Below are 12,965 nucleotides of genomic sequence, written 5' to 3'. Positions count from 1 at the left end.
GGCTGTGTGGGGCAGTGCGTGTACTGTGGGCACTCGGTGATTCATTCACTCACTCAACGAATACTTATGCTGCCCATGTTCTGTGTCAGGAGCTGGGAATAAAGCAGGAACAAAACAAAATTCCCTGCCCTTGTGGAGCTGACATTCTAACAGGCAACACCGACAGTAAACAACAAGCATACTGATAGTAAATTATGGAGTATGGCTGAAGGTGAGATGTGCTGCAGAAAAACATTAAAGCAGAGCAGGGTGAGCGGGATTGGGGTGTCCGGCCCAGACTAGCTGCAGAATTAAATAAAGTGACATTTGAACAAAGAGGTAAAAGGAGTTTGGGAGCAAGCCATACGCCCATCGGGAGAAGAGCATTCCAGGCAGAGAGACCCGGGCATTATTGAAAGTCACCTCCGCCAGGAGCAGGGGATTCTATGGAGGACAAGAAAGGCATGGCTCCTGCTTTTCTAGGAAACTGTGGCCAGAATGTCTGATGCTGCCTGGGCTGGGTGAGGGGTGCGGGGGTGGCATGAGGTGGGGTTTGAGGATGGCTTTGATGGCTGACTTGGGACCACAGGGTGAGGTAAGAATGGGATGCTTTTTGCACACAAAAGCATGTGTACTGTGCATTGGGTACACAGGGAGGGGGTGCCTGATGTGAGCTTGGCATTTACTGGAGGAGAAACCCCTGCAGCCTGCACAGCTTTTCACCCCGACAGCCCCACATGCCATGTACACTTCACTCTATGTGTCCCTCACTCTCCTGTATACCTCTTACCTCCAGGCTCTTCCCCAGGGACTGGGAAGCCAGCGAAGGCTGTTAGCAGGACCCCAGACTGCTTGACAGAGGCAGGGAAAGCTGAGGCTCAAATTAAGAACCACCTGATATCTGGCTTCTGGAAAGACCCGAGGAGTTCATTTATCTAGTCTCTCTCCTTCAAGCTCATTCCTTATGCAATTGAAGCCTTTCTCTGTCTCAGAGGTGAGCGGGGTAGGGGGCTGGGGGGGTGTCTTTGTGGGTCCAGATTCCCAGAGTCTGAAATACAAACTCACTGTGGTTTACTAAAGAACACAAATAGGGTGACAATAGCTTCATGACTAGAAGTGTTAAGGCAGGCATGCTAAGGTTCTGTGAAGGCAGAAGGCTCCTGAGAAGGCCTCTCCAAGCAGCCCTACTTTTCGCAGGTAAGAATTTGTGAAAAGCCAGAGGATATCCCTAAGTCTTCTCTGCTGAGGACGCTCCAAAGGAGGTCATGCCAAGGCTCCAGCGTCTGAGTCTGGGACTGAGCTGACAGGCACATTTCCTGGGATGGACCATTTGGCCTCAGCCCCATACCTCCATCCCCTTCAGTGGTGGGTCATAGGCCTGTGGACCTCACAAACTGTGGACACCTCTCACTTCATGTTCACCTCGCAGACTGAATACACCTTTTGCATCGTGTACATTTCACTCTCCGTGTGTGCCTCACACTCCATGTATTTCTGACACAGTGTGCTCCTTACAAAAAATGTCTGCCTTGTACTTGGTGTACGCCTCACACAGCGTACACCTCACACTCTGTGTGCACCGCACACATCACATACACCTCACATTATGTTTAAACCGTCCACACCACACACACCTCCCACATGAGTCGACCTCACATAAAGGGTGTATCTTCCTTACCGCGTACACCCCGCACAGCGTGACTGCCTCCCAAACATCACACAGTATGTTCTATGGACCCATATAGTCCTCACACACGTATGTACCTCACACGCTGGGTGTGTACACCTTACCTGCAGAACACACCTCCCACCCCATGTCCACACCACACCTATGTCTCACACGGCTCCTATGTGATGCCAGGTACACTGGAACCTAGGTCCTGGTGTGAACATTGGCCTCCGCCTACGTGTCTGGTTGTTCCCCACTCAATCCAGAAAGAAGACACGAGGGGGACATATTAGGTATGGCATCCATCTCTTCTTTGCAGTTTCTAGTTTAAACTTTTTAAGACGAACCTTCCTACCTAGAGAAGGTCAGGCCTCCATGTAACGGATGAGGGAGGAGTAGCTCTGGGCTAAGGGGAGAGCTGGCGATGGGAGGCCTAGTGATGGGGACGGCACACGTGGCAAGATCCAGTGGGCAGCTGTGGGGTCTAGGGAGGGGCCTTGACTCGCTACCCCTCTCCTGTGGTCTCCTTTCTGCCTAATCAACCCACCTGCCAGCCTGGGGGCTCCAAGGAGCTGGGATTAAGGCACACACAGCCGTTGGGCTCCAGGGACAGACACCAGTTGTTGCCCCCAGCAGCTGCCCCAGCCATGCGCCTCCAAGGGGGGAGGTTGGGTGTCTTGGGGAAGCCTGATGCTCTCCCCCAAACCTGCCCACCCCTGGCCAGTGGCACCCAGGACAGGGGTTTCCTGGCAGAGAAAGACAGAAGGCAAGGACCTCATGACTGGTATCTAGGCTGCCCGGGATGTGTGTCATCTGTCTCTGCCCTACATTCTGTCCTGCCACCTCCATGAAGCACTCCTGGATTGCTGTTCCTCCACCCCCGGTTTTGGAAAGTAATTTACAGCCCATGTGCCCTAACAGGTCTCCTTTCCCGCAATTCCTCAAACATTCCGTAAGCTCCCACTCTGTTTCCAGGCTCCAAGCCAGACAATGCGGCAGGATCTAAGGATGTTTCAGGCAGGGTCTCTGGCCTGTGGGAGCTCCATCTAGTGGGGAGAGGGAGACCCATGAATTAGTCATCAAAACACCCTGTGGAAACACCCAGAGTGGGCAATGAACTCCCCTGTGAGTCGCTGAGAAGATTCCCCGAGGAGGACGTATTGGTTTTCTTCTTCTTGGGTATTGAAGGATGAGTAGTAATGCCTGAGGGGATTCTGAGGGAAAGGTGTTCTAGGCTGAGAGAACAGCAGGAACAAAGGCCAGAAGACATGACAGCATCCCAGAGAATGTTCCCCTTGTGATTGACACTATATCTGGGGCTTCTTTGGTCATTTGGGACCTTTGGTCATTTTCGATCCATCAGGCCCTCAGGGGGTAAACGGGTTCTGTCCGAGGGGAAGCCCACCAATTAAGACAATCTAGACAACAGTTTAAGTCAAGGGTAGAGGGTGGTGTGAAGAGGCATTGCAGTGGGAGGACAGCAAACTCGTACAGAGGAGAGAGCCTGCACTGGAGCTCAAACACCAGGGTTTTCACCACACTGGCTGTGTGCTGCTGTGTGATGCTCTCTGAATCCTCCCTGGTCTCACTTTCTCCACATGTAGGACGGCATCGTCGGACTCCTGGCTCCTCTCACACTCAGGAGGGGTCTTGCCAGGGTCCCCCTCCTCCCTGGCCTCCCAGCCTCCCTCTTGGGCCTTTCTTCTTGGGATGGAGAGCAGAAGGCTATTCTTTGACTCCGTCCACCTGGTCCAGCACAGGGCTGGGGGTGCATGAAGAGGAAGCCTGAGTGAGGCCGGGCTCAGCATGAGATGCAGAAGCCTGCCCCTCAGGATGGAAAGGAGGTTAATTTGGAGATCCCCACCCCAAGGGGCACTGGAGACCGTGGACGTCATAGTCTTTGGCTTCTCCTGAAGACACAGCACAAACTCTCTTGGGCTGTGTCTGAACTTGCCTTTCAAGCATATGGTGCTGGTCTTGCCTGCCACAGTGCCTGATGCCGTGTTCCCAGGCTTCTCCACTGGATTTCAGGATCACATTCACCAAGACTCCAGTGCTGGCTCTGTCCCTTACTTACCTTGGGTAAGTCACTTCCCCTCTCTGAGTCTCACTTTTCACAGCTGAAAGTGTGACTAAGCCCCGGACCTATGTTGTAGGGCTGTGAGGGTTCAGTAGGCCAAGGCAAGTGCTTGTATGGAACCCATCTCACAGTGCACAGTAGGAGCTTGGGGATTATTCTTGCCTTGTTTGCTCTGCCTTTGGATGGAAGCTATGAGCAAGCACTGGGTGGGGTGGGATTGGGGCACTGAGCGGGCTAGCCTGGCTGTTCTGGGCTCTGGACTTCTTGAAACTGGGTGGGGTGCGGGGTGGCTGGAAGTGTGGGTAACCACGCAGCCTGTGAAGTATTGTCTGTAGCAGCGGGCGTCACTGCCTCCACTGTGTGCACGGGCAGCCTGCCAGTCGCCCCTAAACAAAGCCTGGCTGGTGGGGAACAGAGCGGGTTGATGACAGATGCAGAGAGGCTGGTGCATGCAGGGCCAGGGGGCGGGGGCTGGGAGAGACCCGCAGAGGCAGCGCTGTGCAAGGCGTCTCCAGAGAAGGCTGGGCCCGGCAGAGTCCGCATCTCAGCGCCGTGTCCCTATCTGCCCTGACACCAGTGGCAACATTTATCCCTGTTGAAGTGTAGGCCTTTGAGGCCCAGGGTTCTAAGCAACTTGCCCAGTGTTCACATATGCTTAGCTATGGCGGCTCTGAGATGGGAGCAAGGGTCTCTTGGCTCTACATACTAGGCCAAGACCTTGGAGACAGAGAAACGGACTTGATGGCTTCTTGAGGCCCCTTTATGCGCAGGATTCTCCAAATGGATAGGGATGAACTTGCCCCTATTTCATGCCTTTGAAGCAGGGACACCCCCACCTGTGGTAGACAAAGGCAAATAAATGCAGGGTCACCAGGGGCTGGTGTTGATTTAGTTTCTCTATAGTAAAGAGGTGGCCACCTCTGTCCTGACATGTGACCTCTGACCTATCTGGCTCAGGGGTCTCAGGTCTCACTGTCCTTCCTTAGCTATTTTGGGATGCAGGCTCAGAGTGTGTTTGTCCCAGGAATGAGAGAGAGGCAGGGGAGAACATGGGGAGAAAAAAACATCTGGTCTTGGGGAATTGCTGGGCCTATCAAATTTGCTCCCTATCCATTCAGCCCTTCTCTTGTCTCTTCTTTCTTTCCCAGCCCAACCTCCTTTTTCACTCTTTATTATGAAGAATTTCAAACATCGAAATAGACACAGTGGCATAATGAGCCCTGTAGCCAGCTCTGACAACCATTAACCCATGTCCAAACCTGACTTGTTAACATCCTGCTCACTTCCTCCCCTCCTGTATTATTTTGAAACAAATTTCAGACATTGTATCATTTCACTTATATATATCTGATTTTGTATTTCTAAAAGATAAGAACTTTTTTTTTTAACATTAGCACAATATCATTAGTGGCTGGAAGTGTTAAAAAAATTAACAGTAATTCCTTATATCATAAAATATTCACTATTCAATCGAATCAACTTTCCAATGATCTCATAAATGTTTTTGTTTGTTTGTTTGTTTGTTTGAATCAGGATCTAAATCAGGCCCTACATGTTGTGATTGGTTCATCTGTCTTTTAAGTCTCTTTAAGTCTAAGAGTTCCTCCTCTATCTCTTTTTACTTCCTTTGCAATTTATTTATTGAAAAAAAACTGGTTTGTTCATCCTGTGGTGTTTTATATAGTCTGGAATTCTCTGATTGAACCTTACTTATGGTGTGGGTTGTTTTTGAAATATATATTTTTTACACATTGATATAATTTTTAGCCTGAAACATGGCCACCTAGCAGAAGACTACCCTTTTCAGATTCCCTTGAAGAGATACCTGTGGCCATGTAAGTAAGTTCTGGCCAGTGAGGTATGAGTGGAAGTGGTTTGCATGCCACTTTTTCATTATGGCTTCTTTTGTCTTTTCCTGCTGTCCCTCCCCCTACTAGTTGAAATATGGATGAATGGCAGGAGCTGGAGAAGCCACCTGTGGTAGAACATTGGGCCACTAAAGATGTCCACATCCTAATCCCCAGAACCTGTGGATATGTTACCTTCCATGGCATAAAAGACTTTGCAGATGTGATTAAGTTAAGGACCTTGATGGGGAGATTTTCCTTGATTATCTAGGTGAGTCCAATGTAATCACATGTGTCCTTCAAGGAAAAGAGCTGGGGCAGGCAGGTAAATGTCAGAGAAGAAAATGTGACTACAGAAGCAGAGGTCGAAGTGATGCGTCCACAAGCCAAGGAAAGCAGGTCATTCCTAGAAGCTGGAAAAAGGCAAGAAAAGCGTTCTCCTCCAAAACCTCCAGAAGAAATGCTGCTGCTCTGCTAGCACCTTGATCTTAGCCCTCCCTGTAAGACCCATTCAGACTTCCGACCACCATGATTCTAAGATAATACAATTATCTTATAATTGGTTGTTTTCAACAACCAAGGTTGTGATAATGCGTCAGCAGCAATAGGAAACTAATTTACCATTTTAGATCATGTGATAGAAGTTGCTTATTGAAGCCTACGGAACAAGATAGAAAGAACCTGAGTCCCCAGTATTGTTAGACTGCCGTACAAATCTTTGACCACAGCCCTGGAGTTTATGTAAGAAAGAAATAAAGTGCATTTTTAGGTGTCTTTGTTGTTATAGCAACCTAACCTGTCTCTTAATTGATATGCATACCTACTATGCATCTGGCAATGACATGGGCCCTGGGAAATAAACTATATAAGGCATGTGGTAAGTGTAGTGGCTGAGATACGCCCAGGAAATTATACACATAAACAAAGGAAGCAAGAAATATCTGTTGGACTAAGTTGCCTGCTGCTAAGTAAGTAAGGATTGTTCTCTTTATTTTGCAGGTAGGGCCAAGAGGTTGATGACTCTCCCCCAGGCCAATAGGTGGTGTTCCCTGAGAGAAGAGGAGAAGTTCTATGGTCACCTTTAGGGAAGATGGGAAATAAAGGCCACGTGAAGGGAAGCAGTGTAAGTGATGTGGTTAAGCCTGTGGGCTCTGGGTGTTACACCGCTTAAGTTGGACTCCCGACTCTGCCACGAACTGTGTGATTTTGGCCAGTCCCTTAAATCTCTGAGCCTCAGTCTCCACATCTAAAAAGTGGACTTATTAATTCACATGCATAGCTGTCTAGCATAATTAAGCTGACATTTAATAGCCCCTGACCACAGAAGGGAGAAAGAAGTAAAAGGGTCTGCCCTGCCTGCCCCCTCCTTCTATCACCTTCATTTTTGTCCTACGTGAGGATGGAGACTTACCTTGGCCTGATAAGGAGCAACTATTAGCAAATGTGTAGGATCCAGGTATAATTCTGTTAACAATATTTCCCAAGGGCAGCTCTCTGATTCCTCTCACTTCTAATGGCTCTCAGGAGGAGGGACCAGACTAGAATGGGCAATTTTATCACTTGTTACAAATGGCCGCCATTGGCTTAGCTCACACGTGCATTCTTTCAACAAACCATGTGTTTTTACTTGGTGCTCAGCTCTGAAAGATGTAAAATTGAATGTGTCCTGGTCTTTTCCTTCAAGTCTCTAATGTTTGAGGGAGGAGGGCAGAGGGGGAAATATTCCCTGATCCCCAGAAGGCAGAATGAAATTAGTGCTAATGAGAGGGACCAGTATAAGCAAAGCAGAGAGCTCTAAAAGGGTTTAGTTTTGTAGGGACACTCCAACAGAAGAACGTAAAGTTCATGACTTCTGAAGTAAGACCTAAGTTTGAATCTCAGGCCTGCCACTTACGGCTGTGTTTTTTTGGGACTATTTAACCACTTTGACCTTCTATTTCCTCATCTAAAAAATGGTGGACCAACACTTGGGAGCAACCAAGATGTCTTTCAGTAAACTACTGGATAAATTGTGGTCCATCCAGACAATGAAAGATTATTCAGTGCTGAAAAGAAATGAGCTGTCAAACCATGGAAAGACATGGAAGAACCTTAAATGCATATTACTAAGTGAAAGAAACCAATCTGAAAAGGCTACATACTGTCTGATTCCCAACTATATGACATTCTGGAAAAGGCAAAAATATGGAGACAGTAAGATCAGTGTTTGTCAGGGGTTATGGGGGAGGGAGAGATGAATAGGGAGAGCACAGGATTTTTAGGGCAGTGAAACTGTTCTATATGATATTATAATGGTGAATACGTGTTATTATACATTTGTCCAAACTGAAAGAATGTACAACACTAAGAGTGAACCCTAAGGTAAACTAAGGGCTTTGGGTGATTACGATATCAATGTAGGTTCATTGATTGTGACAAATGTACCATGCTGGTGGGGGGTGTTGGTTGTGTGGGAGAGTGTGTGTGTACGGGGCAGGAGGTATATGGGAAATCACTGTACATTCTGCTCAATTTTACTACGAACCTAAAACTGTTCTAAAAAATAAAGTTTATTTTTTTAAAAAAAGGTATATCCTTTATCTATAACCATGATAATGCTATGTAATGATCCATCCCAAAACTCAGTCGCTCTAAACAATAAGCATTTATTTAGTTTATGAGTCTGCAAATTGGCTATTTAGATTAGGCTGTTCTCCTGGCCTCATCTGGGCAGCTGTTCTGGGCTCAGTTGGGCTCATATGCTGTGGCTGACTGGCTCTTGGCCACTCCAGGCTGGCCTTGACTGGGGCAACTGAGCTCTTTTCTACAGGTCTCTCATTGTTCAGAGGACTAGCTAGCCTGGGCATGTTTTCCTGGCGATGGCAGTGTACAAAAGTGCAGACAGAAGCACACAAGTGCTTTTTCAAACCCCTTCCTGAATCATGTATGTCTTCTCTTGGGCCACACCAACTCCCATGATTGAACCCAGAATTGAGCGGTGGAGAAATATGGCTCTTAATGTGAAGAGCTGCAAAGTCACGTGACAAAGGCCTGGCTACTAGGAGGAATGAAGAATAGGGTCCATTCATACAATTCAGTCTACCACGTGGGGATAAGAGTATGCTTACCCCACAGGGTTGTTGCAAAGATTAGATGGGGTCAGGTATATGTGACCCTATAGTCTCAGGTATATGTATAGGCCTGGCCCATAATAGGAACTTATAAAGTGGTTAGTTCCTCTTTACCGCAGGAATCTCAGGCTGTTTCTGGGACTTTTTGGATAGAGTAGAAGACACCAAGAATTTCTGGAGGCACAGCGGCAAAGATGAATGTATGATATGTGCTTTGCTACCAGTGGGACCCTCCACCATCTATCTGTTATAACTGTTTTTTGGGTTTGGTCTTCAGCCATAACAAGCACAATGCCACTGGTTGGCAGACACTCGCTCTTCATTTGCAGAGTTATATTCATCTGAATAGATTCCTATCGAGTGAGGCAAGTCACCGAAAGCCTTCCAAACCATTAGCTTCCCTCCTACTACACAGATAGTCCCTGACAAATGGAAACGCATTCTCCTGACTTTTGAGCAATAATGATGATGATGATAATGACAATAATATCAATAGCTCCCACCTTCTAAGACAAAACAGAATCTCATCTGATTCTCACATTAACTCACCAAGGTTAGTACTGTTCTTATCCCCATTTTAGAGATGAGGCAACTGAGGCTCAGAAAAGCTATTCAGCTAGCAAGTGGCAGAGTTGGGACTTGAACCCAAGTCTCTCCAAGTTCAAGGCCAAATACTCTTTTCTTCACTTTTTCTCCCTTAAAGGTCTTGTGCTTATGCTGCTCATCTCAAGTCAGAGGCCACTTGACATTTCTGTTCCTTTTTGGAAACCTGCTTCAATCATTTTCCATGTGCTTTGTGTCACACACTGACAAGAAATGGCAGACCTATCGTGAGGGCGTCATGGCTGAAAGGAATTTTTCCAGGTCTGTACATGTGAGGGACTCTTAATTAGCAGAGCTGTCCTCTCTCCCTTCCCAGAGTTACATTTGAAATCTCTCCCTTCTGTTGAAGGCCAATGCCTGCTGGTCATTCCTGGGGACACCCTGAGGTCTTGGACAAAGCCAAGGCCCTGGAACTGGCCTTCCTCCCAGGGCCCCGACCTCTCATAGCTTGGACTTCCGGGTCAGTGAGGAGCAGGACTCCAGGAGGAAAGACAAGGCCCCAAACCTTGGGCCTGAGTTGGAGAAACCTGAGAAGGCCCCCAGAACAGCTGACTCTGGGCGCCACGTTTTGGAGGCGGCTGTCCCCTCCCCCCCACAGGCTGTGCTGTGAGTCACGGGTTTTAAGCTGAGCACTCTGGGAGATTAACCAGCTTTGTGACCAGCTGCTGGAGGAGGATACTTGGCCGAAAGAAGCAGGATAAAGTTACCCTCTCAGAAGTTTATAGGAAGGCCCATAAATGCCCCCAACTGCTGTGGGGCCTATGATCTGGGGTGCTTCCCCTGCCCATTCCCTACTGAATGTATTCAATCCCTGACTCCTCACCTACACGGCAGATTCTGCTGATCTGGTGGCTATTGGGAATGCCCGCCACTTGGGGCCCAGTGGTTCCAGGTGGGGTCTTGGGCAATGGGCCTTCCTTGCCCAGATGACACACATTAGGAAGAGAGCCCAGCCTGGAGTCAGTGGGAAGGACTTAGCTCCTGCCTGGCTTAGGCCCAGGGCAGAGGCTGGTGGGCTAGAAATGCCTGGTGTAGAATGGTGGACCTCTGGCACACAGGCTATCCCAGGCAGGGTGAAATGGAACAGGAAAGACCTGACCCCAGTGTCCCAGAATGCATCGTGCGGAGAGGCTAAGAGGGAGCCCTGGAATGGGGAGTCAGGAGGCCTTTGTTCTAGTCCAACTCTGCCACTGACTCTCTGGCCTTGCTCATTCACCAAAAGGAGGGCTTGTGTAGATCAGTTGTTTTTAAACAACGTTCTGTGGAGTTCTGGGCCATTCAGAAGTGCTACAGGGATTCCATAAGGACTGGATTAAAATTTCAGGCTAGTAGGATTCTCTAACTATCATACAGAACCCCTCCTCTCAACCTTGTGTTTTTTTTTTCCCCCTACTAATTGACTATCCATTCAGCCAACAGGTATTTATTGAGTACACACGATGTGTCAGGCTCATTATAGCTGGTGGAGAATGGTGGTGTTCTTGTTAAGAAATAAGAGTTACACATTTGAGCTAATAAAATTAATTTTTAATAACAAAATGGTACCTTTATTTGCTTTATGTATCAGGTTTCACATAAGAACTTAACTGGAGATGGGATTATGCTCCTAGAGAATAATCTGGCTTGGGATGACCTCCTGATGCCTTCCTGTCCACCTGACTCCATTCCCCAAGCTCTGAGCTGCCAGTTCCTTGGGGAAGACCCGTGAAGGGGTGACGAGGAGGCATCTTGGCCCCAGAGTAGCCACTGGCGTGGGGGTTTCTCCACATGGTGGAAGGGCACAGTCTGAGTGAGCTCTGTGTCCCCTCTCTACTGGGGACTGAATGGGATGTGGGCAGGAGGATGGTGTTGGTTGTAGCCTCTGCCCTGGAGCCAAAGATGGGGTGTCCAGGAGAGCCCAACTTGGCCCTGGCCCCCATCAATCTACCTACAGCCCCACCAGTGTCATTACCAATGTCAACCTCTGTCCCGTGCCAGGCGGAGGTTGGATATTTTTAGCCACATTTTACAGAGGAGGTAATAGAAAAACCTACATAGGTCAGGCCTGTGCCAGTGTTGGGGATATAGCAGAACGTGGCCCATTCCAGTCTAACAGGAGGCAATAATAGATAATAGGAGTAATATCTAACACTTACATACTACCTACTGTATAACAGGAACTTTCCCAAGTTAACTCAACCTCCTACCACTGCCATGATTATCTTCCCCATTTTATGGATGAGGAAACTGAGACAGAAACATTACCATCCCAAGGTCATAGAGCAAGTAAGATAGATCTAGGATGTGAATCCTTGCTGTGCTAACAGCCAAATGAACATTATCCCACCAGCATTCCTTTATACCATCACTGGGGTAATCAAAAGGACAGGGCACTCCTTGCTATCCCACAGCTCCTACTCTAATGTGGGAGACAGATGTTTAACAGGGGTCACCACCCAGGCTGAGGAGAGTAGCACCGGAGGTCAGCACAAGGGCATGGAAATATCTGCATGTGAATCCTGGCTCTGCCTATGACTAGCAAGGTGACCTTGGACAAGGCCTATGACCTCTCCAAAGCTCTACTGCCTCATCAGAGAGATGGGGATAACAGTGCCCCCTGTTCAGGATTGATTTAGGATTAAGTAGATAATACACGTACATCATCAAACACTGTGTAAGGCAGACAATAAAACCCAGCAAATGGTAGCTGTGATTAACAGTACTAAGGGGGATGGTGGGGTGAATGAGGAAGAGGAGGATTTTGGAATTTGTCTCTCTATGAGTCCTGTTCTTGGCCAGAGGCTGGCCTGTTGCGCCCAGCCCTTCTCTCCAGCCTCAAGTCTGTCCAGGCACCTGCTGTGGGTCCTGGCATCCCCAGGCAGGGCCAGGGAAGGGCCAGGGTGAGGCCAGAAGGGCGGGTGAGGACAGCTCAGCATGGTTTCTCACTGCTGGAGAGCTGGAGAGGGGGCAGGGCTGCTCCTGGCAGCTTGGTGCCTCCTTGGAAGGAGAGAGGACATATATGTACATGGAGAAGTGAGTGGGGGCAGGGCTGGCCAGACACTCCTGCCTCTTAGAACTGAAGCCCCTTGAAGATTTTTCTAGTAATTTGTAGCAGGGGCAGGATCCATGGCTCTGCCTGTCCAGTGCTTCAGCTCAGTGAGCAGCTCTGCTGCTGATCATATATCCAGACCTGCCTCTGTTCTCAGGGAGCTCCTATCTCCAGGAGATGGAGATCACATTGGAGTAGATCAAGCCACGTGTGAGCCAAGGTTCTCCAAAGCGAGGAGAGAGTGGGGTGCGGAGCTGGTACTACACGGAATGCTTCCCGGTGGAGGTGGCTCCTGTGCTCCTGGAAAAGTAGAATCCTCCTTCCAGGCAGAGGAAACAGCACATGCAAAGGCCCCAAGTTCTATCTGTGGCATTAGTAAGAAGAACTCCCAATTCCAACACAAACTTTCTTGAGATCCGACTATTTGGGTAGAAAATGATCCTGTGAAAGCAAGTCTGGGGGTCCTGAGCTAGGCCTGGGTTGAGGATGGGCTTGAGGGGGTAGGCTGAGTTTAGAGAGGGCAGAATGCGGGGAACCAGAACTCCCCTCCTATGGTCTCCACTCAGCACCAGAGATGTGGGGCCCTGCAGAGTACATGGCTGAGAAACCGTTGCTGGGAAGGAGACAGCTTGTGCGGAGTGGGGGTGAG

General features: G+C 48.7%; 1 long non-coding RNA gene across 1 annotated transcript; it reads left to right on the top strand.

Annotated features, from left to right (window-relative positions):
• Positions 1-772: 772 nt before the first annotated feature.
• Positions 773-10,907, top strand: LOC109455205 (uncharacterized). Its single transcript, XR_002138589.2, has 6 exons — positions 773-973; positions 3,253-3,730; positions 5,666-5,846; positions 6,575-6,698; positions 9,389-9,549; positions 9,638-10,907. It is a non-coding gene; the product is annotated as an uncharacterized LOC109455205 (long non-coding RNA).
• The last annotated feature ends 2,058 nt before the right edge of the window (positions 10,908-12,965 follow it).

This window comes from Rhinolophus sinicus, linkage group LG06 (genome assembly GCF_036562045.2).
Source record: "Rhinolophus sinicus isolate RSC01 linkage group LG06, ASM3656204v1, whole genome shotgun sequence".
Taxonomy (NCBI): domain Eukaryota; kingdom Metazoa; phylum Chordata; class Mammalia; order Chiroptera; family Rhinolophidae; genus Rhinolophus; species Rhinolophus sinicus.
The sequence above is the reverse complement of the archived record's forward strand: the minus strand, read 5'-3'. Positions and strand labels throughout refer to the sequence as shown.